The sequence below is a fragment of the Dromaius novaehollandiae genome, chromosome 1 (genome assembly GCF_036370855.1).
Source record: "Dromaius novaehollandiae isolate bDroNov1 chromosome 1, bDroNov1.hap1, whole genome shotgun sequence".
In the NCBI taxonomy this organism is placed as follows: domain Eukaryota; kingdom Metazoa; phylum Chordata; class Aves; order Casuariiformes; family Dromaiidae; genus Dromaius; species Dromaius novaehollandiae.
Genome location: NC_088098.1, coordinates 49,837,881 through 49,863,532, shown reverse-complemented (window position 1 = coordinate 49,863,532; position 25,652 = coordinate 49,837,881). Strand labels below are relative to the sequence as shown.

Genomic DNA, 25,652 nt, shown 5'->3' with positions numbered 1-25,652 from the left:
ATGGGATCTCAAGAGTTTTCTAGTCAACCTGCTACTCAAAGCAGGGTCATCAGTGAGATTGGTTCAGGTTGCTCAGGGTTTTATCCAGTTGGAGCATCAAAACCTCCAAGAGGATGGAGGCTGCAGAACCTCCCCCAGTAACCTGTTCCAATGACTGACTACCTCCAAGGTGAGGAAGGTTCTTCCTATATCAAGTCATTTTAATTTATGCCTATTGTCTCTTATCCTCCTACCATGCACTGCTATAAAAGTCTTAATAACCCTCTTACAGGTACCAGAAAGTTGCTATTACTTCCTCCCCCTGCCGGGACCCTCCTCTTCTCCATGCTGAACCACTGGGATGCCCAAAACGGACACTGATAACGTATCAACTGATAGAATTCCAGCAAACCCATAATTCTCATATGCATCCACTACACTTAAAGTCTTACACTACAATGCCAATTTTGAATCATTGCCTGGCTTTTGATCTGCAGCCCTTCACCTCCACAGAAAGAGCAGCAGGAGCTAAAACCTGTTCCAGCACAAGCTGGGATGAGTAGTAGCAAGCCTTGAAAAGGCAAAGTATAATCACTCTCTAGAACACTGGTCAACTCTAGAGAGAGCATCACATGTTCAGCCTGTAGATGTGTCTTTAAGCATCCTTCTGTAATTCTAGTTCTAGTTAAAAAAAACAATTGAACGACAACCCTGCTGGGTAGAGCAGAAGTTTTACAGGTTTATATACACTTGGATACACCAAACAAAGTAAATAAGAACCCCAGAACTCTGAGGGAGGAGTGCGGGGAAAAAAGTAGATATATTAGGAAGGAGAATAAGAGTTCATTACTACTGCTACTGTTTCAACCAGTAAGGTAATATAGAAAGTGAGAGAAGTTAACAAAAACCCACAAGCATTTCAGTGTTTGAAGTAGATTTCTGGGAACATGCATGGCCCTAGTGACAGTTATAAGCAAAAGTTCCTATACTGGTTTCTCAAATACTCCACCCAGTCCTAAAAATTGTTTATCACACTAATGGGAAGATATTTCAGGACAGAATCAGCTATTGAGACATGGACACTCACTTTTGAGGGAAGCAAGTAAGATACAGAATTGTTAAGCACAGGGTAGTTCATAACATAACTAGTCAATGACCCCAGAAATGGGGGTTTTGGGGAACAGGAAAGAGAAGGGATGCATCCTAAGATTTACTTCAGACATCTTAGTAATAACTTAGACCCCCTCCCCACCATGTCCTTTCTCAAAGGAATGAGGAGTGCTACAGATGCTGAAGCTAGCAGTGATGCTTCATTAACAGAAAAAACACTCTTCCCTTTAGACCTGCACATTTCCCTGGGAAACCCACCTCCTCACTGTCATCCCTAGCTGAAGGGCAGCAAATAAATCAGAAGTGTCTGTATTCCTCATTCAGCCTCTACTTTTAATTCCTACAAATAAAACCCCTGCACCTGCTTAAATTAAAAATTTAAGCTGAAATCTTGAGGAGTTGACAAGAGTTGTCTAGTAGGAGAAAAATTGGTCAGTCTCTTCAACCTTTTTCTAAAACCCAAAAAACAGCGCAGTAACTGCCCACAGATTCAACAGTCTCAGCCATTCACATTCTTGATGTCTTTACAGCCACATGAGAACAAAAGAAAAACCTGACTTTTGCAAAAAAATGGCAATACTTGCCTCTCACCACAGAGGAGTAGCCAAGTTGGTTTTTAAGCCACAGGAAAAGGAACACTTTCCAATTTGAGATACAATAATATTAGATGAATAACCAACTTGCTCATATTTTCTCTTTAAACCTAAGGCAACACAGTAATGTATGAGAACTGATTTGAATTCATACAGTGCTCAAGGCAGAAAACAAAACACTAAGAGTTAAGGCCTCGATCCTGTGAACACTTAAATAGTACCTAACTTTACCCAATGGAATAGATCTATTGACTATAGTGAAGTTACAGAACCACAGTGATTTGAACCACACAACAAAGCCTGAATTTGCAGTATTCAGTGCTAAAATATAAATTTTACTAAAACAGTTCCCGAGCATAAAAGCCTGCTGTTTCAATATAATGGTCTCAGTATTTAAATCTAAGTGTCTAAGAAGTGGCAGTAGAACTTTAACATATAAAAGCCTATTTTTTCTTTAAATGGATATATAAACCTGTGCTTAGGTGCCTATATTTGTTATTTTATAAGAGTGGACATGCAACTTTGAAGCATTAGCCCCTGTGGCTATTAACTGCAAAGCCCGATAAAAAAATATATATAATGATAGAAGAAATTTAGCTTTCTTGTTCTGCAAGTACATTGGGAAGGTAATGTTGGTTGCAAATATAGCCACAAATTCGGGCACAGAATGTGTGCACCTTCCAGAAGCGTTTGGAAATTAGGCCCTTGGCTCAGGTCTTGTTTTATGCTGAAACTGTCAATCATAAAGCTTCTCTAAAAATCTGGAATTCCATTAACAAGTCTAATTCAAGACAATAAGATATCTTTTCTTTTCTTTTTTTTAAAGCAATTTAGAGAAGTGAGTTGGATAAAATACAAGCATGTTCAATTAAAACACAACATCAAACAAAATCAGTTACCTATCAATTCTATTGGTCGAGGAAAAACAGCATTGGCTCAAAGTTGGGTTTAAGTATGGAAAATTATATGAGTATTGTGCTTATATCTGCTTGGGACATAGACAAGAGTAGGATGCAGCTTCAAAAAGACTCACTGACAGGTTTTACGTCAATAGTAATTAGCGCAAATGTCCACCTCGGTGAAGTCACACTATTTTTTAAGAAGCCAATAGATACCCTAGAGTTTTACTTTGTGAAGAAAAAAAGGCCCACAAATATGGAACTAGAAGCATCTCAAGAACTTAACAACAACAATTCTATTCCCCATGCTCACTTTTGCCTGGCTTATATTTCAAAATCTTACACACTCTGAAGACATTGCTGGAAAAAGGAGGAGAAAAATGAGGAAATTCAGAGTGAAATTCATTTCAGAAGTAGCCACTCCTTTCCCACCCTTTATACAACTTCAGCATATACCATATTTCTCTATAAAATATACTTTTCAGGAAGTGGAAGATTACACTTAATTTAGTGGGGGGGACGACTAGCCAACAAGACTGTCATCATAACAACAAAAAAAAATCAATACGAAACAAAACTCAGATCTACAAGCCTAAGCATCTTAGGCAACAACTCTCAGAAATTATCAACTACAGTTCATATATAGTAAGCTTTGATAAAAGAGAAGTAAGGATAAGAAATTCTAAAATCTACACAAATGAAGATAAAGGTTGAAATTACAATCAGAAGAGCATCCCAAGGGTAGGAGTTACACCACAGTGAACTAAGTTGAATTCTTTGGGACAGAAATTAGGGATGACCTAAATTATTCAAAAGCTGATATCTATTATGACTAAACAAGAGAGTTCAGAGACTCCAGACAAGAATCTTGCATCACTGCCTTAAAGTGAAGGTTGCATCCCTGCTAGGATAAAGTTGTAAGAATTCACAAGTTAGCAATAACAAGGCATAACTACTTGTACATACTCCAGTCTGAAAAACTGATCAAAATACATAACACAAGTTGCAGCATTATCATAGACACATTTTTGTATTTGCAAAAAAAAAAAAAAAGCTACGTTTTTAAAAGCAAACTGAACTTCATACAACACCATCACCACTGTTTCATGATCTTTCCCATTTATGACTACTGAGTAAAGGACTCATTTAGCCATTTGTACATTCAACTTAGAAGCACAGCAAAACTTCGGACGATGGAAGAGTCTTTATCTCACTTACTCTATGCAACTACTAGAAATCCAGAAGATAGCAGTTTTGTGCAGTATTCACTCAGATCATAAATCCCACCTCCCACACCTCTTGTACACAAGCTACAATGCCGTGCTTCTACTGATCAGGGAAATACATATTTGTTACTATACAACACGGTCAAGAAAGGCCAGAACTGCACTCAGGGAAGCACCTTTATGTCCTTGGGGAAGAGAACATGTAACTGCCTAAAGATATCCTAGATGCTGTATAATAAACAAATTTTGGAGACAGTCATGTACAAAACAATTGTCTTCAAAAAAGGGAAAGGAAGAGCATTACAAAGTATCCTGGGGAAATACTTTTCCAGGTCATCTTCCAAAAGGCTGGGTGGAAAAGGAAGAATAATCTGATAGTCTAGTAAGGAACAATCTCGTAAAATACCCAGAAGTAGAGCATCAGAATATGTTTCCACAAACGAAAATTGGATGTGTAATGTTTTTAAATAAATTCTTTCTACTACTATTTTAACTATGTAGAATTCAGGTAGGTAAAAAGGTTAAGAAGTCACTAGAAAGGTGCAGTGTTAAATTAAATCCCAAATAATCTGCCGGACTATAACAAATGTATACTATGAAAAAAAAGTTCACTGCAAATTTATCTGCCCAACATATCCTAAAACAACACCACCACAAAAAAAACCACTGAGTAAAGCCACAGCATTTACATTTATAGCAAATAGTTCTGAGTTTCTTACTGATCAATAGGAGCTGCATGCAGTTTCTTCAGACAGTGAAGTCTAAGCCCCCGTGAGATGCAAACTAACCAGAATCCATATCAGATTCAAATGACTGGCTTAAAAGAATGAAATGCTGGCTATTAGATTTAAGCTTTTCTTTTGTTTTAAAAAAGATGCAGTATTAAGGAAGCCTCACAAACATTTATCCTGATGTCAGCGCAGGTTGAGAGGATGCTCTTAGATTCTGTCACTATCCATTCTGTTTTGCTAAATATAAAGCCATTTATCAATCTCCTTTTTGTACTATATGTTAGGGTCCTTTCCTGCACCCATTATGTCTCAGAAGAAAAAAAAAAATCCTAGTACTGTCAAATGATGCTGCACTGCGCCTCTCCCGAAGTTACCTTCGCTACTCTTTCTGAGTTGGTATGTTCTGAATACAGTAGAAATAGCAGCTGGTTATTCCTCTCAACCAAAAAGTGGCTCATTTATTAAACATGGCTGACTACAGTACCATAAATGCGGAAAGGAACCTGCCTCTCTCATCTCTTCCTACCAAATTACACATGTAGGAAAACAAACATTGGCTCATCTCTACTCAATTTATTAAAATATATATAAGACAAATTTAAAATGACACCTCATGGTAACTGTTATTAATTATTGGCAGTGGTAGAATAAGCATTGTATTTCTAAATGTCTGTTTTCTAGTTCTTCACTTTAATTGTACTACATATAACTAAGCAAAAAAAAAAAAAAAGGCTATGCAAATGCAGGCTTTCTTATAAAGAGGGCTGTACAGTGTTCCCTTCTTGGTCAGTGAATTTGAGCATAGTTAGCTAGTTTGCCAGAAGAAGATACTACAGTCTACAGAATCAATTCTAAGCAGCTTCTGGCTGAGGTTAGGTGTTTCCTTACCGCTGTCAAAGAGTCATACAGTCAGACAACAGAGCTGATTCTTACCAAGTTTCATTGTGCTATAGGTATTTATATAGTAGTAACAAGAAGGATAGTTCTCATACAAAGTATAACACTGCCCATCCCCAGGGACTCACAGGCTTGGAAGAACAAATCAAAATGGGACCAAGAGCAAAAGAATTAAGAAATTAATGGCTCAAGGAGGTCTCAATAAGAGCAGGAAGCCACTACACTGGTGAAAACATGAGACTGGATTATCTTTGAAGCATGCTTACAATTATAACTACTATACAAAGCAAAAATGAAACTATAATCCACTGAGATGACTACCTGTGTGCAGAAGACAGCTTGACTATTATAAGAGATGGTATTTCCGTAAATTCCCCAGCTATTCTTCCATATTTTCAAAGTGCACTAAATGTTAAGTAAAAGAAAGCCAGCGATCATTCTCTAGTTTCAAACTTGCAATCTGATGTTCTAGAACCAGTTTGCCACTAACTCTGAAGCCACAACATTAATGTTAAATGCACGCTTTACTAAATAAAGTATTAGCAAAGAATCTTTCAAGGACAAGAAGCACCTATGATTTCTCAGACATGGTTCTTCAGTTATAAATTCCTTGACTCTTAAGGTAGGGAGAAGTTTTGTAAAAGCAAAACTTACCTGGTTAGTAAAGAGGATTCAACTTGCTAAACAATCAACAGAAACACATGCAAGTGGGCTACTTCAGACAAAGAGCAGCTATATGATAAACGGCAGCAGGACCAAGTCACTAGACAAAGCGGGTTAGTTACTAGGTCTCTCCCTCTCTCATTTGCACTAATGCTTTTAACATAATTCCAGCAGTTTAGGAGCCCCTACTATTTACGCTGAGGGGGGAAATGCAGTTAAATTAACTATATAGCTAGTTGACCTATAAACACTAAATTTGACCAAACAAATTTTGGCCTTTCATTTTATGCTAGTTTAGGAGCTCACAGAGGACATTCTTTATGAACGAGATGCTGAAGACTAATTCTGCAGTAACTATTCAAAGAAAAGTAATAGTTTCTATTTTTGAATGATTCAACAGACCAAGATACTTCTGCAGATCACAGTGAACCTTCAGGTCCTGAACTGACAAGTACAGCTACAGCTACATATGCCTATCTTCAACTGTCTCTCTTCTCCTTTGCCTTCTGTCCAAATGTAATGAATGAACACTTCCTTCACACAGCCAGTAACTGCTATTGTGCAGTTCTTTCCCCACCCCATTTTTTAAATTTCTAGGCGGTACTGCAAATCAGAAATTCTGAACAATAGCCACTACATGCTCATCTATCCAGAACATTACCTTCATCGAAATTTTTACCACTAACTCCCTCAGGTAGGTAATTCCAAATCACATTTATACCATTAAATTATTTCCTTTCATTCCTGCATTCAAATTCTGTTAAACTTTTTTTAAAAAAAAACAACACTAAGTTATTGTAACACATAATAGGAAATGGAAATAGAGGTAATAAAACCACTCCAAAGGCAAATACAGTATTTCATGCTCCTAGGAGTCTTAGCCCATGGATCATGCAATTTCAAGTTAATATATACCATCCAAGCTGGATTCATATTAAATCTACACTGATAATAGAAACCTTAAACTGAAACACAACATGTAACCTGCTTTCAAATAAAAAGAATCGGATGAGCTCAGTGTCTGTGAAGCAAACTGTCCAGCTTCTCACTCTTCCACGCGCACTAAGATGGGAAACACTTTCTACGCAGCACATTTTGTTTTACACAGCAAGATTGCTGCCCTTTTAGTTACCAATTTTCTGTATTAAATCTTACATTGTAAAAATTGTTTAAGAACATCCACACTGGGAAAAGTAAATGCCCCTTCTGTTCAGTGCTGTTCTTCTGCAAGAGGGAGATTAGAGCTCAGTAGTCCAAAATATGAGATGAGGTTTCAGTCCCTTGTGAAGAAGGCCTAAAAATGTGCAAAAGTAGCTCCTGGGATGAAGCACTAGTTGAGAACTGAAATAGATTCTCACTTACTCCTGTCACATTTTTGGGACCATTCCTGCAAAGTTCCTGTGACTCTGTTCAAAATTTGAAGAATTCATTAGTATAAGCTCAAAGTCAAGAAAGGGAAGTGCTCTTCCATTGTTACAGTTTCTTTCTATATATACTTTGTCTCTTTAAAGAAAAAGAAATAAATTCCTAATGCTAAGAAGAATTGCAAAATCTTGCATTTGATTGTTTGCATTAACGTTACCTTCCAGAAATCATGGACTGTTAAACTGAGTATAAAAGACTCAAAGCCCAGATGGGCACACACTCCAAGGACTTGTGCTGCAATAGGACCCTTCATCTCTAAACCAAAACATGTAATATTGCAGTTACTTTATATCAGATATTGCAGTCAATGTAAGCCCACTCCATTTTAGGTTTCTAGTATTCTCAAGAAAGCAGCAAGGTAGAAGAAAGTGATGCTGGGGTCACAGCATGCAGGAAAGCCACTCACAGCCGCTCTAAATTCTGCCTTCTTGCCTCAGAATAAAACAGGTCCTGATCAAAAGCATTGCTGTGGGAACAAGCCTCAGCCAAGAGCTAAGCTCTATTTCCACCAAGTTCAGTGGCATGTTTGCTTGATCTCTACATCCATCTTCATTGTAAATCAATGATTAAAAGGCACAAAATCCCCTTTACACTGGGCCAAACACACTTTCCCCCAGTTTGAAAAGCAGCAAGAGCTGAAATACCTAGTAAGAATACATAAATGACCAAGCAATCATTATGAAATTAATCCTAAGATATTCTCCTCACAATAAAAATGTAGCACATAGCTTTTAGAGAACACAGAGAAGCAATGAAAAGGAATGTCTTTGCCTGTACTCTCCTGCCAGATTTGGATGCAAGCTTCCTCAAGTTTTTAAAGCATGTGTATAAAAGAGTGCACACAAACTATTTTGTATGTATGTGTTTAGAAAGCACTTCTAGGCTCCATTTAAATGAAAGAAATACATTGCAGTTGCCACATTCCTAGAACAGACAGGAAAAAATATAAAACCGAATTACTTGATCTACTGCTATGTGGAAATAACTAGTTTTAAAAATGTGACGCCTTCCTGTAAGCTGGAGAGGCCAGCCTACTAGTAGATACAAAGCTTGCCAAAGCCAGAAGTCAAGAGCATGAATTTTGAATGTTCACTAAATTCGTAAAAATTCTGATATAATTTTGAAGCAAAAAAATGCTGAGATTTACTTTTCGATCAGTTTTGAGCTTGCATAAGAAAAATGCTATGTGACAAAACAAAAATATGATCAAAGCTTCAGTGAACTTGGCTTTGTTCATACCAGAAAATACCCATCTAACTGATCCAAATAGTTAAATATAGAAACACATACACACTTGTACTTACAGAGGAAGTTATATTCAAATTTCCTGATAGATCCTTATATTGCCCTCCCAATTTGCTTAAGTAAGAACCAGAAGATTTGAGCTGCATCTCAAGCCATGCTAAGTGATTTACTGCTACACTTCAGTTTCCAAGTCTGTTATATGTTTACAATCGTTAAAATGTTAACCAATCTCTGAAAAGAAGTTCACAGACTATGGTCCAAGAACTAGAAGAGGCCCAAAGAGATGTTTATTCATAGGGCCCTGACTCTCCGCACTGTTACTATCTGATACAAATGAGACAGCAGGTAGAAAGATAAGATGTACAAACTGAAAAGCAAGAAAGCATCATTATCTTTAAAGAGTTAAAATATTCAGAACATTAATGCAAGGTGAATTATGCAGTCTTTCACATATGCATTTACTCAAGTTAGCACAGCAATGCTATGCGACTGCAAATGGGACAAAAGGTGGTTTGTACAACCTATGACATTCACCATGTGAAAGTTTAAGAATTCTTGATCTAGTGGTCTCGCAGAGCAATTAGGTCCCTTGCACAACATTGTAAAGCCTATAGATCAGCTTCATTTAACCAGAACCATGAACTTAGTTGTCCAAGGCCCAAGAAGTGTTTTATGACCAGACACTTAGCAATTATCTATGCTTACAAAACATATTCCATTTGAAATAATTTCATTTATTCCAGAGAGGTAGGCAAAATTTTGAAAAACAGTTGCCAAAGCTAAGCCTTCAGGGCCAATACTTAAAATCTTGGTCAGAGTAATTTCAAAACATTTAACATGCAAAGAATATCCTAACTTTCCTGAACAGCAGCAACAAAGGACAACATCTATCTGTTTGTAATGAATATTTTTAATAAAAAACAAGCCACATGTGTGTATTCTCTCCCCAACTTCTTTAACTCAAGCTTTTTATTTAGTGGGCATTGAATAGCAGCTCTTAAACTTTCTGAAGAAAAGGTATCACCAAATTATTTAATAGAGCACTATCCTTGAAAGGCACTCACCACCTTTTCTTCTCTAAACAGAAGAGCTGTTAGGACCTTCCAAGGGTCATCTTTTAAAATGCTAACAAACAGGCACCTGAAGAGGAAGCATGCAAGTTAAAAGCAAAGATCAATTTTATTATTGTATTCCCCTTTCCAAAACAATCCTTTCCCCTAGCATGAACTTTGCTTGCAATTCAGCCAACTTCAACTGCCAAGCATTTCTAAACACTTGCATATGTTCATCTTGTTTATGAAATAGAAACTCTCTCACAGGATCTCAAAACCTTAAGGTACAACACATCTGAATCCTAGACCATGCACAAGTTTAGTGTATTATCAGAAAGATAAGAAACTAGAAGTGTATTTGAGTATTTATAGGCCACCTGAAACCAATTCATTCTCTCAAGCTGAGCAGCTAGTTTATTCCCTGCTTTTCATAGATCTGTTTTTTTCAGAATGGGGACAGACAGAGGGCAGAAGGAATTTCATTCTTCCACATATTCATCTTTCAGTACTAGTTTGTCTTCTAGTTAATGCCAGTCATCATGCTTACACAAGTACAAAGTCAGAATATGCAGACGCCTGAGTCCAGACATTTTAAAACTAAAACAAAATACAGACAGTTAAAAGATAGCGAGTTAGAAATCTGTACAGGCTCAGTAAATATGCGATTTGCCAACATTAACTTCTAAAACTTCTGGGTAAGAGTAAGCTAGCATCTGTAGGCCTGGAGTTTCCACAGCTTTAACTAGCTAATGGTTTCTGCTTACATTAACATATACTGTAAAGAGAATTACTTCTCCTATGAACTACATACTTGACATTACCATACTGACACAAATATATAAGCCATGGACAATTAAAACCTTTCAGGTACAATAACGAAGCATTCTAGGATAATTATCTAGGGTATTTTCCCTCCCCTTTTACTGTACACATGAAAACACCAGCAGCTCACTTTGAGATTGGCAGGTAGAGCCATATGACAGTCACTGGAAGCAGGACGAGAGCTCATACACAGCCGTGTCATCTGCTTCTGCTAACCCACAAAATGGAACGAGCTGCTAGTATTTTGTGAGTAGGAGACGGAAAGTTACATATCGATTATTTTAGACAGACAAATCTCAGGAGGTTACATGGACTGTCCAAAATAACAGGGAAAATAAGAGGCTGCCATTTACCATCTGTTTGTCGTGCTCTCTCAGAAGAGGAAAAAAAAAAAGTGCAAATCATAAGAACAAATGGAGCCTAGCTTTGGGGAGGAGGAAGAAGGGGAGAGAGAGGAAATTTCCACGCAAATCCTAGAGTGAATCACGCCGCGATCCCGCAGCCCGGCGGCGCCGGCCTCCCCCGGCGCCTGGGCACGGCCGGGAGGGCAGCGCGGCGACCGGCTTGGGGGGCACCGTCCCCCCGCACTCCCCCCCCCCCCCCACCGGCGGCGGCGCGGCCCGACCCGGCGCGGCCGGCGGCTCCCTGCTCCCGAGCTGGGGCAGGAACAAATCCATAAATAACGCGCCCAGGGGCAGCAGGGGGGGAACAGCCCCCTTCCCCGCCGCCGCCCCCCGGGAGCGGCCGCCTCCGCCGCGGCCTCCCCGCGCGGCCCGGTCGCTGCCCGCCCGGCGGGGCCGGCACGGGGGGGTGGGCTGAGGCCTGCGCCGTCCCAGCGAAGCCTCAGCGCTCTCGTAAGCGGAGCGGCCCGGCTCCCCCCCCTCCTTTCCTCCCTCCTTCCTTCCCCGGCCGGGCCTTCAGCTCGCACTCACCCGCCTTCCTCGTCCCTGCCCAGCGCGCAGCGTGTGCGCGGCTCTCCCTGGCGCGGCGCTGCGCTGCGCTGCCCGGCGCGGCGGCCGGACCGGGCCGGGCCGGCGGGGGCGGGCGGGTGAGCGTGTGCGGGGAAGGAGGAGAGGGGAGAAGGGTGGGGAGGGAAGGAGAGAGGCGGCGAGGAAGGAGAAGAGACGGGGCGGAGGTGAGGCGAGGGGGCAGAGCCGCAGCGGCGCTCCTCGGGCGGGACCTGTGGCGGCGGCCGGCCGGGCGCTTCGGCGGCGGCTCCTGCGACGACCTTTATGCGAGAGACGGGCGATCTCCAAGCTCGGGGCGCTCCGCTGCCAGCCCAGCCACCATCTTACATTAGGGAGACTTGCCCTGGACGCCGCCTCCCCTGCGCCTGCGCCGCCGGCAGTGGGCGGGGAGCCGGGGGAGGCGCGAGCGGCCGCGACGGCAACAGCCGCGCCGGCGCTGGGCATGACGGGACTTGTAGGCGGGCAGCGCGGCGGCCCTCTCAGCGCGGGGCGGCCGCGGCGGCGACGAGGAGGAGGAGGAGGAGGAGGAGGAGGGTGGCCGGGTCCGCCTCCCTCCGCCCGCCGGCGTAACCGCGGGGCTCCCCGCCTCCACCCGCCGCCGCCGCTCCCCGGGCAGACCCTGCCCCCCCGGCGCGACCCTGCCGTAAACCCACCGGCCGCCTCAGCCACCTGTTGCCGGCCGTTAAACCTGCGCGGATTTAAAAACACTGGCTTCATTTTTTTTCCCCTCATCGTTTTTGCTTTTTTTTCTCCCCCTCCCCTGGTCAAAGACAGTTTATTCGTTGTCACTTCAGACTTCGCGTGTCGCCAGCTCTAAAAGCGCCGGTCGGGGATGTCTCTGGGGAGGCGGCCGGTAACCAGGGGAAGCCGTTTGCAGCGGGCGCCTTCGTGCTTGGCGTTGCTCCCGTTAGACTCAGTCAGCGGCGGCGGGTCCCGACTGCAAACGCCGTGTACGACACGCCGGGGGGGTGGGAGCCTGCTCCCGGCGGGTTCCTCCCGCTCCCGGGCACGGCCCACCCCGCCGCCCCCACCGCGCCACAACTCACGGCAGAGGCGGGACGCGGGGCCGCCTCCTCCGGCGGGAGACGTCCAGCTGCTTGTTTCCTTCTTCTTTCCTTCTTTTTTCCCCTTTTTTCCTTCTTTTTTCCTTCTTTTTTCCCCCTTTTTCCTTCTTTTTTCCTTTTTTCCTTCTTTTTTTTCCTTTTTTCCTCATTTCTTTTTTCTCATTTTTCTTTTTTTCCTCATTTTTCCTCTTTTTTTCTCATTTTTCTTTTTTTTCCTCATTTTTCTTTCTCTCTTTTTTTTTTCTTTCTCCTCTATCCTCACAGGTTCCGACCCGGCGTGACAGGGAGATTGTGTGGCCGATGAGGGCATCGGTTTCTGCAGCGGCGAAACGTGGCCGCCTCCTGCGCGCTGCCTGCCCGCCCGCCCCGCCGCTGGAAAGCCGCCCCTCTCCCGCCCGGACCCGCTCATCCTATGGCAACAGGCACTTACACGGTGGTGCCCCTTGGCTGAACAGATTTTTTTCTTTTTTTTTAAAGGGCTTTTGCAGATCCGTTTCCTGCTTGGAATAGAAATGGGTGTTTTCTTGGTGTTCTCTCTTCAGTTAGAAAATCTAGGCAAAGTCTGCTTTCATGGGCAGGAATTGTAATTAATTTTGCAGAAGCAGCTTTCTGCCTGAAAATTCTCAAGGAGAGAACCTCTCTGCTGCCAAAACACTTGCCTTACTTCTTTTTTGTCTCTCTTGTCTTCAGAAACTCACACAAATCACATTGCTTGAGTCTCTTCTTTCTACCAGAGACACTGAGAAACCAGGTGACATGGACCTGTTAAGACTGAACCTGTAAATCTACCTCCTTTTTCCTGTAATCTCAGTATCACACAAAGGGACCTCAGAACCTCAGCTACCAGGCAAAAAGCATGCTTTTACCCATGGCCTTTATGACTTGCCGGTGGCAGTTCCTGCACAGCATCCTTAATTCTTCTAATAGGCAATTTCATCCTGGGTATTTAATCATCAGTTATCTGTAAGGCACAAGTTATTAGTGCTTTTGCCATGACAGCATACACCTTATGTTTTACTTATTTCAGCAATTGCTGGGTAAGACAGGTGTTCATCACAGAATGGTCTGCACAGAACACACAGGTTTGACTATTTTGTTTAGTAGCATGATGTTTTTCTTCTTTATTTTTCTGTCTTACGTTAAGGTGTTATACTGGTACAGCTTCGCACCACACACCTGTTCCACTAATAGTGAAGTGTCTTGTGTTGGCGTAGCTTATTCTCTTTCCCACAGAAGTTAACATTACTTGGTTCATATAAACAGTTTTATGTTGATATATCCATAACAGGAAAGCTCTATGAATTAACTATATCACTTCCGGCTGTGGATAAGACCTAGGTCTGAATAAAAATAAATACAATATTATTTTCATTAGTAGTCTTAACATGTGAACACAAATGCAGTACTCTTTTGAAAATGAAGCATACAATGGTACTTACATACCTATTCACTATATAACTGTGACTATACAGCATATATAACATCAGATTCAAGTGCAAATATATATGAAATTAATGTTTCTCAAAAACTTTGTTTTGCACATTTTCATATCAAGCTACCTATAAAGAATTATGTTCCATAAGTACTTGTTATGTAAGTATCTTATATAAGTAATGCATTTGTTGACACACCTCTTGCCTGGCAATGTTTCTTGTTGAATAAAAGAAAGTCCTTTAACTCTGAAAGAAGGACAAAAATAGTACATTTTAAAAGCTGCAATTCATGGGTCAGAGTTAAGGCTGTTTATTAAGTGACATTATTCTGTGGATGTTTTTTTTTTTAAATCTAGGGTTGAGAATTCTTTCCCTTACTAAAGGTCTGTTTATATTCCTTTGCTGAGTTCCACATGAACAGAAATTTCAGCACTATCCAATAATAACGTGAAAAAAATCACATGGCTGAAGGCTACATTGCATTACATTACTGAAAGTTACACATGGCCTTATGTTTCCACCTCTGCTTTTGTTTGGTAAGAATAACTCACTAGACCATCATGTGGCCATTGTTGGATTTAAGATGTCCTTAAATTATCCATTTTCTTGCTTTGAAGTAATTGTTTTGATAGATTATTATTACATAGCTACATTTTATCACCTTGATGTTTGTTTCTCATTTATTTTGAATAGGTCTGATAACTAAGCAGAATTCTTCCTAAAATTTTTTTTCCGTATCTACAAAGAAAAGTTTTCAGAGTACATTTTCTTGGAAATAACCAATGCATACCAGCTAGAGGGAAAACGTACACCTATATGATTTATTTATTTTAGCTCAGCTCTAATTTCCCTGTGATTCATTACATACACACTGTCCTGTGTTAACTCTCACCATGTGCTGGGAAGGTATTCTCTGGTGAGATGTCCTACAGTTGGTGTCTTACAGAAAAAAATATAGGAATTTACCAAGTTTCTGCAATTTGGGGTGAAACCGAGCTACTTGCGTGATTCCTCTTGTTATTAGTCAAAACCATTTCAAATGTCTGTCAAGCTATATGGAGAAAACATGGCAGAGCTCTACAGTCCCAGCCACCTTTACTACAAACAGGTTGGTAACGCAGTGGAACATCTTGGGAAGGGACTGGAAAGAGACATGGTGGTGGCGCACCAATACTGGTAGAAAAGGAAGAAATGAAGTAATTCTTTCCCGTGCTTGAGATGAAGAGTAATTCTGCTAGGACGTCAGGATGGTAATGGCTGCAAAAGGCCGGTCTCAGTCTAAATTGTCAGCAGCAAAAAAATCAATACAGCAGCACATCTCTGTGCTGGGGTGACTATTGCTGCCTTGGCGCTTGCCAGCAATCTAGCTGGCTAGCTGCTAACTGGATTGGTGCTGGTATATCAGCGTGTGCTGGAGATAAATACTGTGTGTATGTGTGTGTGTGTGTGTGTGTTTCAGTGTGCTGGTACTGCATTTGCAAAGTTCATGTTCCTCAGATAGGTTAGAACCACTGGTAGGACTTGGGTACCTATATTTCATACCAAAAGTCAGTTTTCATAAACAGAAAAAAGGAAACTCTGGAAAGCCTCATTGATTACTATGGAAAATTTACCAATATTAATGCAGAAAGTGATGGAGTAGTTGATGAAAGGATTTTTAGAAATGCTGCCTTATTTACTGCAACAAAATATCAATTGCCCCCTGGACTGCTATGAAAGTTAATGATGTTGTCCTTCCTTTTGTCACTCTGGGAGACCCAGACAGCTTTCTGCTTCTCGGGCTAATGATGCCTTTTACCGGGCCAATGTACTGGAGAAGGAACGGTATGACTGTTCTGAGTACCTGCAGAATAACAAAGAAGGGTTTTGTTGCAAAACTGAAGGGCAGCTAGAGGAGCCTTACAAAGAGGCTGATCAATATTTGCTACAAGTCACAGATGTTGACCATGTCTGGTTCAAAATCTATGAGAGGAGGACAAGGCATCCAAATTGCTCCAGGAAACAGGATCAGAGATTTGTCCTGCTCTGTCTTAATGGTGAAAATACAGTGGTGAAAAATGGATGTTTTATAGTCAAACATATGAGAGAGAGGTGTCTTTGTTAATGTTTTTGTTAAGAATTGATGTTATTAGGGGAAAATGAGGACTTTAGTGGAATGCCTCAGTCAATCTTTTCAGGATAATCTTTACTGATTCTGGCACAACACACCTTCTGTGCTAAGTGCATCTGTCTTTGCAAGTGAAAGCAGAAATCACTCCTGTTTTCTGGAAAGGGTGCAGTAACCTATGGGAACCCACAGGAAGCTGTCACTGCTCTTGTTAACTCCAGGGTGCTCTTGAAGTATTGGTATGAATATAACATCCTAATATTCCCCAGAGGTCTATTTCCTTCTGCACAATTTCCAGCAATTTTTCCTGTATGTTGTTTTCATTATCCCAAACTCCTCTGAGTCTAGACATTTGCATGAAGGTTACACAAGTTGTCACATGTATTCTTTCAGCTCTTTTTTTGCCTTCTGGTCCCCCTGCTGAAATAGACTCACAGAAGCCATGAACTTCTCCTTCCTTATCCTCTCTTTCATTTTCCAAACATTTTTCATGCAGCCAGCAGCTTGCAAAGCTCATGTTCCTCATCATTATGGTGCCTGGATTGCCAGAGACAAATTGCAAATGTGTGTCATTCCTCCTTTGATCTCAGTGCTGGTGATAATAGGTTTAATTTTTTCTCAGTTTGGAATGTCATTCCCATCTGCTTTTCCAGTCCGGGCTTCCTTGAGAAATGGATGTTCCCAGGGAACCAATGATGTATAACAAAATAAGATGCCTCCCACTTTATATCTCCTTTCTATAGAAATCCTATGCAGGTGCTAGAAGAGAAAGGAGAGAAGAAGGTAAGTGAGAGTTGAATAGTAACAGGATTCAGGTTTGCAGTTCTGTGTGCACCTTGGTAGGGATGTTGCCTTGAAGTGTGTTTCTAATAGATGAAGAAAAGGTCTTACTGGAAAAGGCAGTGGACAAATCAGGAAGATGTGCAGCACTGCATAGAAGGGTACTGAAATATATTCAATTGTAGAAGTGAAACGCCATATATATGAGCATCACCAAGAAGGTTGCATTGTTTTGCTCTGTGCAGAGTAAATTGGAACACAGTCTTTGCCTTAAGGTCTCTTATAGCAAATAGAGGTTAGCATCGTTTACACCAAAAGGGAACAGATTTAAAAGCAATTGGCCTGAATCCAAGAATTTTATATCGCTGAAAATTTGATTATAAGTGTCTTATAATCTCAGCAGTTTGAAATGTTTCATTTTGGTAATTCATCTCATAGAAAGTGAAAGGAGCTAAAAGCGCAGAGTGCTGAACAAACTATGAGCCAAAGTAAATTTGCTATTGCTTTTTCTCTCTCTGCATCCGCTGTTGTAATAAATACATCTGCCTTGCAATCTGTATGCCGTTTAACTCACGGGGTGCTGCCACGTTGTCCGAGTGGCAGGAAGAGTGGCAGTGAACCCAGGAGCATGTCACGCAGTGTGAGGAGGGGACATAACCTTGGATTCATGTTTGTGGAGCACCACAACTACTGCGCTGAGGAAGGAGGTGCTGAACAGATGGAAGGAGGCTCATGGTTCCTGTAGCTCACTTCAACCTCCAGTGATGGCATCCAGATACAACCTGCTTTAGAGAGGTAGAGCTATAATATAATACAGGACGTAATAAGAGTTCTTGCCTCTGCAGCATTTTCAAGCTGACCTTCCACCTGGATTTCAAAAGGCATTTTTGTAACCTCAGTCCTTGGATTTCAATCTAGTAGCCGGAAAAAAGTATTAGCTCTACAAGTCAAGCTGCCTGTCTGAGGTGGTGTCCCTTGGCAGCTGCAAGTCACATGGGTACATTACGATGCTCTTTCTTATGCTGGATTTCAATGGTGACTTCCGATGTATAAATCTTTCATAACCCATCCTATTCTGGGCAGTCAGAAGGGACAATATTGGAAGTCCTGTTCACATCCCTCATATTCCTGTAGACTAGCCAGTGTTATTTTGCTTTATGGTGGCACCAGCCATTTCCCAGAAATGTCTTTCTCTTGCAATCAGTTTGGAAAACACATGCAAATCCAAGGCACTGCCATTGAGCTGGGACTGGACCTGCTGCACACAACCACGAATGGTATCAGGGGAGGAGAAGAGGCACTGTTCTGGAGAGGGTGTAACTTTGGGGAGGGGGTGCTCAAATTGCAAAGGAAGCCATCAGCATTCAGCTAGGGCAACAATATATCTAATCAAGATGATCCTATAACAGAAGAGGGCACTCAGGGGCCAGACAGCAAATAAACCACATCACATTAAGCAATGAGGGAAAATCATTCAGTGAGTGCCCAGCAGCCTCTCTTGAGTCTGATGCGGTTTATAGCTGAGGGTTGTAAGCTGGTGAGCCCAGCTTTCATTCATGCAAAAAGAGAGCCCAGTCACTTTAAAACAATCTTCGTGAATGCACTCCAGACAACTCCTCTAAAGTATCTGAAGTAACATCCCTGTGTAGACAGGACTTCATTACGTTACTTGTTATTGTTTTCAGTGAGTTCTCACCAGTTCTTTCAAGTACAACATATATTACAGGAGCAAATTATTGCTTATTAGTGTTACATTCTTTAATTGCCTTCTATATTAGTGTGTTCAAAAGAATGTAGTTTTCCTCTTCTGCCCTTTTCTGCTTGCATCCAGCAGCATTCAGCATTTTCTACAGAGATCAGAATTGCTGGCATTCTTATAAAAATGCCTCAGCCATATGGGATTTGCTGAGACTAAATAAAAAGTGCATGACTTAGGAAAATGCAATACTTTATCCTGTGTATTGATTCCATGGCCACCATATAAACAGCAAGTGAATTTCCATGTTATTTAATCCACATTTATTAATCCACATTTCCAAAGTTAGAACTCGGGTTCTGCATAGGCCAGATGTGACAGGAGCTCACCTGTCAAGGAAGAGTGACATTGCATTGAGGGGAAGAGGTGAGCTTTGATGCTAGTGAATACATTGCAGCAGCCAAGCTCCTGCTGCAGTTTTCCAGGCAGATCTACTTCCCTTTGCCAAAGGAATGTGAGCTACCACAGCTAATTTTATGCCATATAAATAATGTCGATAGAGAGACAGCCTGAGATTAGATAGGCTGGATAGCCAAAATAATAGATTAAATAGGAAAGTTGAAGCATTGTTAATCAGAACTATGAGTAGGTTCCTTAGGAGCTGGAGGCACCTCATTGTAATGATGACAAATGTGAGAGCCTAGAATAATCAGATCAGTCGTGCACGTAGGCAGAATCTTCCCTGAGACTCTCTGGGACATATATGTGCTTGTTGCACAGAGGAATTGGGGCTTTATATTCTGATGGAGAACATTTCCTCTTCTTAACAGCCTGTGCTTGATATGCTAGCAGCAAAAGTTGTGCTGTGTCTTGCACTGCTCTGCTCTCTCTCCCCCTCTGCTCGATGTCACCTCCAGCAGGGCTCGCCTCCGGGGGCAACAGGGACCAGCTTGGTATTCTGACTGTATTGCACATGTTGACTGAGACACCTAAAGGATGGTAGATATTTTTATGCTTTTGGTGCATATTTTTGACTCTTTCCCATGCATCTTAAAGTTTTATTATATTTTCCCCTATAACGTTTTAAAATAATTGTTACATTGCTGCATGAATAGTAGAACTTCCTACTACCAAGCCAGGTGTAGAATTAAAGCCCTGGGTAGATCTATTTCCTCTTACTCCTAGTTATCTAACTCTTGTTTTTTAAGGAATGACAAAATGCCTTTGATTCTTAAATAGGTTGTTTTAAACTGTAACCAGTCAGCCTGTGACAGGAAGACATATTTTGTTAAATCATGTAAATCACGTGCTGTTTTTTAACTTTAATTATTTACTTTCATTTTATTTTCTTCTTCTTACTCCCCTTGTATTGGTATCATAGCTTGAAAATCAGAATGAAATCTTGCATGGAAAACTTCTGCATAGATGTGCCATCAGCACTTCCACTGACAATGCATTGTGCCACTCTTGCTTATCATTTGTTTTAAACAAACTCACTTTTTGCTGGGCATCTAAATGTGCTGCACAGTTGTTGGGTTGGCATGGGAAAAGGGAAGGATTTGCTGAGCTTTTTGTTTTATTACTTTCCTAGTAGTATTTCTCCTACCTAGTAAATAAAAGTGTAATGTCTACAAGCTACAGCTTTCAACACTTTTAGATATTTATGTTTGCATGAGATCTCATGAAAGTAGCCTGATTTCCTAAACAGATGAGTGTTTGCAGCTTCTGAGATCAATGAAAATTCAGCTTCTCTGGAAGATAATTCCATTCTGCAAGCTTCCCACTCAGGATTTCCATGTCAACTATTAGACCTACACTTTGGAAATCATTGGGTACAGTATTACGATTCAAAGGAGGGTGATATCTGCAAATACACACCCAGAATTTTCCAGGTGTAATCTTGTGGGCACATTAGGTTGGAATAAATTTTAAAAAGAGTTCAAGGTAAAGCTATGACTAAGTAGAATAGTAGATAATTAAAAATCTGCTGAGAGAAGAAAGTATGGAATGTACTGTAGAGTAAGATACACATTAGGTGGGAAACCAGCTACTTCCTGCTTCGGTAAGAGACTTTGCCAAAATTAGGGATGTGAGGGAAGTCAGCTGTGGCTTGCTTTCTTCTTTACTCCTCCTCTTTGCAGATTGGAATCTGGACACTGGCCTTTCTTCCTTCTTCTGAGGAATACATATATATTTACACCTTTCCTCATTCTTCTGAGTATATGTACCTTGACTCATTACAGGCCTACTTCAAAGGCACAGAAGTGAGAGGGAGAGCTCCTGGACCTTTTCTTCACTAGACTGAAGTCATATATTCTCACCTCACGATAGCCAAACAGTAAGAAGCCTCAGCTGAGATCTTAGTAAAGACAAGAGAGTTATTGTTTCATCTTCAAGATTCAGCTAAAAGCCAAGCTCTTTATTTAAGTTTATCTCAATTTAGTAACTCAAGTGAAAATACCAATGTGGATTTTACTTAAAAATAGTTAAATAGGTACAGTATCTATTTATCAAGGTACAACTATTTTCATGAAAAGTAAAAGCAAGAACAAAGAATGACATTTGCAAAATATAAAGTAAAACCGCTGAAGGAATAAGAATGCTTCTGTTGTACCCCTGTACTAAAGAGAAAGTGATAGTTTAATTGAGGTTTATTAGGCACAGCTTTCTAATTATTGATGTGACTTAACAATCAAAATTGTCAAAGGCACTTGGCTAGTGTTCTATGAGTCACATACCTCCTTAAGGAAACCTAGCTATGACACGGCATCCACCTTTAATTGGTACCTTCCATCTCAGACAATTGAGGAATTATGAGGGTAAACAGAGCCACCTTAGGTTTTCATGGCTTGTCTACATCTTGTGTAGACCGTTACAGTTCTGATTTAGTAGCACTTTACATCTTGCTCCTATTTGGATAAAACAGCTTTGCATATCATGAAGCAACAGGTTCATGTGAGAAACCTCCAAGAAATTCATCCCACAACTTCAAGTCCAGAAGAAGGTTGGAGGCTTTAAGCCCTTTTTTTTTTAGGAAGTACTCTGGTGCTCAAGCTCTTTCACTGGTGAAATTCCCCCATTTTTTTTAGCTTCTTCTAAGGCTACTCTGCCACTTTTAACCATCGTAAAGATGCTAGGCAGAGATATTGATCTCACCTCCAGTGCTTAAAGGTAGCAGTGAGTGACCGCAGTGGGACCAAAGAAAGTGATTTTAGCAAGCAATTTTAACTAGAAAAATTCAAGCACTAAGGTTTAATATTTAAGAAAGTTAAGAAAGCACTGCCTTTGCCCTATTGATTGACAGAAACAATACCAATGGAACTAATATACAAAAATAGAAACTCTGTCCCTGTCTAAATAAAAGCTCTAAAAGTGAGCCCTGGCAACTCAGTCTGCAGAGGGCTAATAACTGCAGTGGAGTAGATTGACAGTACAACTACCTGAAGGATGTATCCCTTTGGGTGCTGGGAAGAGGCTGATCTTGGTCAATTTGCTCATGTCACCACATGTGACAAATGGTTACCAAAAAGGCGATCATTCCTGTCGTACTGCAGCAGCCTTCATGTCAACCAGCTCTAGCAAAGGCAGCTAAATTTCCCATTGAGGTACTTCTTACTACGACACAGCTGACTTCAGCAATGATTTGGATGAGAGAAGGACGCGGGCAGAAAAGCATCATGTGAGTAGGAATGTACTGTGCTGGGTGACAGTAGCCGTGTGGGGTGGCAGGGCTTCCTGTCCCTTAATCATCTCTACGTCTGTGCCTGCACAGTGTTTAAAGGGGAGGTAGGTGTTTATGAACAGGAAGTCACAGAATCACAGAATGGGTGAGGTTGGAAGGGACCTCTGGAGATCATTTAGTCCAACCCCCCTGCTCAAGCAGGGTCACCTAGAGCACATTGCACAGGATTGTGTCCAGGTGACTTTTGAATATCTCCAAGGAAGGAGACTCCACAACCTCTCTGGGCAACCTGTGCCAGTGCTCAGTCACCCTCATAGTAAAGTTTTTTCTCATGTTCAGGTGGAACTTCCTGTGTTTCAGTAAGTGCCCGTTGTCTCTCATCCTATCGCTGGGCACAACTGAAAAGAGTCTGTCTCCCTCCTCTTTACACTCTTCCTTCAGATATTCATACACATTGATAAGAGCCCCCTCTCAGTCTTCTCTTCTCCAAGCTGAAGAGTCCCAGCTCTCCAAGCTTTTCCTCATATAAGAGATGCTCCAGTCCCTTAATCATCTTAGTTGCCTTTGCTGGACTTGCTCCAGTAGTTCCATATCTCTCTTGTACTGGGGAACCCAAAACTGGACACAGTACTCCAGATGCAGCTTCACCAGGGCTGAGTAGAGGGAGGATTACCTCCTTTGACCTTCTGGGAATGCTCGTCCTAATGCAACCCAGGACACCATTGGCCTTTTTGGGCCACAAGGGCACATTGCTGGCTCATGTTCAACTTGCTGTCCACCAGGACCCCTAGGTCCTTCTCTGCAGAGCAGCATTCCAGCAGGTCAGCCCCCAGCCTGTGCTGGTGCATGGGGTTATTCCTCCCTAGGTGCAGGACTCCGCATTTCCCTTTATTGAACTTCATGAGGTTCGTCTCTGCTCATCTCTCCAGCCTGTTGAGGTCCCTCTGAATGGCAGCACAGCCCTCTGGTGGATCAGCCACTCCTCCCAGCTTTGTATCATCAGCAAACTTGCTGAGGGTGCACTCTGTCCCTTCACTCAGGTCATTGATGAAAAAGTTAAACAGTATTGACCCCTGGGGAATGAATGAAGAAATCTGTTAGATCTAGGGAGACTAACTCCTACTTTTTCTGGCGTTACACATGAAAGCCGGTGTGGGGCGAGACTTGGAGCTGGATCTTTATTTTATGGAGCCATGAATGGAGAGAAAAGACAGAGAAATTCCAGAAAAGAAATCAGTTTATTAAGAGCACTAGGGCTATATGACTCACTGATTTATCTGAGTAGGCAAACAAATTAGAAAGTATTAAAAGATTGCTTCTTCTCAATCCTAATAAATTTGTTCTATTTTTGTTCTTGCTGAGATCAAAAAACCCTCCCAACCTTGGAATATAGATTGGTTCAATCTGGGACACTTGCAAGGAAAAAAGTTATAGCTGGTCAGGTTCACAGAGCTGGCGGAAATGGTGTTCCCTTTCACATAAAGCTCAAGCTTTCGAGAACTCACCAAAGTAGTAGAAACTTAGGTTACAGTTCTTCATGATTTAGGCAGAAAGTGAATTAGTATTTCAGTCTCATATTTCTTGAGCAAGGGCTCTAGGACGTTGGACTGTTCTTTCCTCAATTCTTTCTGTTGATGCGGATGCTTTTGTCCAAAGGACTTAATCATTAAGACAGTGAGTAGAGAAAAGATTATTACCTGGTGGTCAGATTACTCATTTGAATGGTGGGACTATCTCCAACCCCCTTGGCAGCTTCCAGTTTCATATCCAGTGAAAGTTTAATTATTTTTGCAAAATGAAGTGGCACTAACAAGAGAGATTGAGAGTGTACAATGCCAAAGTCACCTCTAACCTTTACGAGAAGTAGGGAATATATGTTAAGCTGAGGGGGGAATATAGCAGGACTCCCAAAACCCAAATGAATGCTCTGAACTCCCTGATGAAAGGAAGGCATTAACCCTTCCTGTAATGCCATTTGGATCTCACTTCAGAACTGATGCTCTCGGGTTGAATTTCTGAGCAATTCCAGGAAATTGCATTTTGAAACACATTTATCATTTGTCAGTACAAAACAATGTCAAACTAAGTTACCCAAAAAGCACTATCCAATCTTCATTAAAAATAAGGCCACCTCATTTTGAGGGGCTTCTCGCAGCTAAGTGTCCTTGTGTAGTTGTATTATGAACATATCTACAAGCAAACCTTTCCCTCCATGCCTTAGAATGAGTCAGTATCTCAAGTCTCTCCTGGGCTGGACTCCACTGCAACTTTTAATCTCTGCAGACAGACTGTGCATTAAATAAGACTGAGAGTGTGATGCATAAGAAAAACAAAATTATATTGGTAACAGGAATTAACAATAGATAACACAAAATGTACTGCTGTTCTGAGATCATAAGCACAATTTAGTGCTGTCTACTGAAAGAGAACTGGCATGACCCTTGTGCAGATACCAGCCATAACAATGAATGTGGGTCACCATTTTTTTCTGCATGTTCCTGACCATTGAATTTGTGTTCCTCAAATCAGTATTTGTTGTATGCATGTCTTGCATAAGTCATTATCTTTGGAGTGAACTATGCTCCTAAGTATGCCTCATTATCCACTGTAATTCCACTAAATTGTGTTAATTTACAATAGTAGTAAGGATTACAGAAGGACCTAAAGGATTGCCATTCCACTGTGTTGGACACCTACAGACACACGCAATTAACTCTGAGAATTTTGTCTTCTCCCCTGGTTAGGTCTCATCTGATTTGAGAGTTCAGATAAGCTGACAACGTGTTTTCCAGCACTACATTTCAAAGACAGAGCTTTAGCTTTATATGATTTAGAATAGAAATGTTCTTCAGTGATAAGAGAAATTCATTTTGACCATATGACACCATCTAGAAGAAAGGTATCAGAGTTATATGTGCCAAGCAGTTCAGAAGCCTGCACATAAGATAAAGGTTTCCCACTATTCCACCATTAAGCATTCAAGCAACGGAATGAGCATAAGCCATAAACTCCAGACTTGATCACTCAAGCACATAATATAGTTTAGTGCTTCGATGTCTAAAATGTCACCTTGCTAGGAGTTATTGAACATGTGGTCACAACAATTACTCCATTAAATGTGAATAGCTAATATTACTTCTCATCCTACCACAGCACAGCAATAACTAAACAAGGCAGGAGGAGACTTTAATAGACATGTGACTTCTAATGACATATTTTGACACCAGGGCTAATTAATAGAGTAGCCTATTCTAGGAACTGGATTTGTTGAGTTTTTGCC

General features: G+C 41.2%; 1 protein-coding gene across 9 annotated transcripts in view; it reads right to left on the bottom strand.

The window, feature by feature from the left end:
* Positions 1-12,000, bottom strand: part of CNOT4 (CCR4-NOT transcription complex subunit 4) — an 80,795-nt gene extending 68,795 nt beyond the window's left edge. For 6 of the 9 annotated variants that reach the window (XM_064510763.1, XM_064510743.1, XM_064510767.1 and 3 more), the window contains exon 1: positions 11,575-11,709. The gene's annotated coding sequence lies outside the window, so the exon portion shown is untranslated. Of the gene's footprint in view, positions 1-9,832; positions 9,852-11,574 lie in introns of those variants that run through there. The other 3 variants (XM_064510721.1, XM_064510758.1, XM_064510727.1) reach the window with 3 other exon arrangements.
* Positions 12,001-25,652: the final 13,652 nt, after the last annotated feature.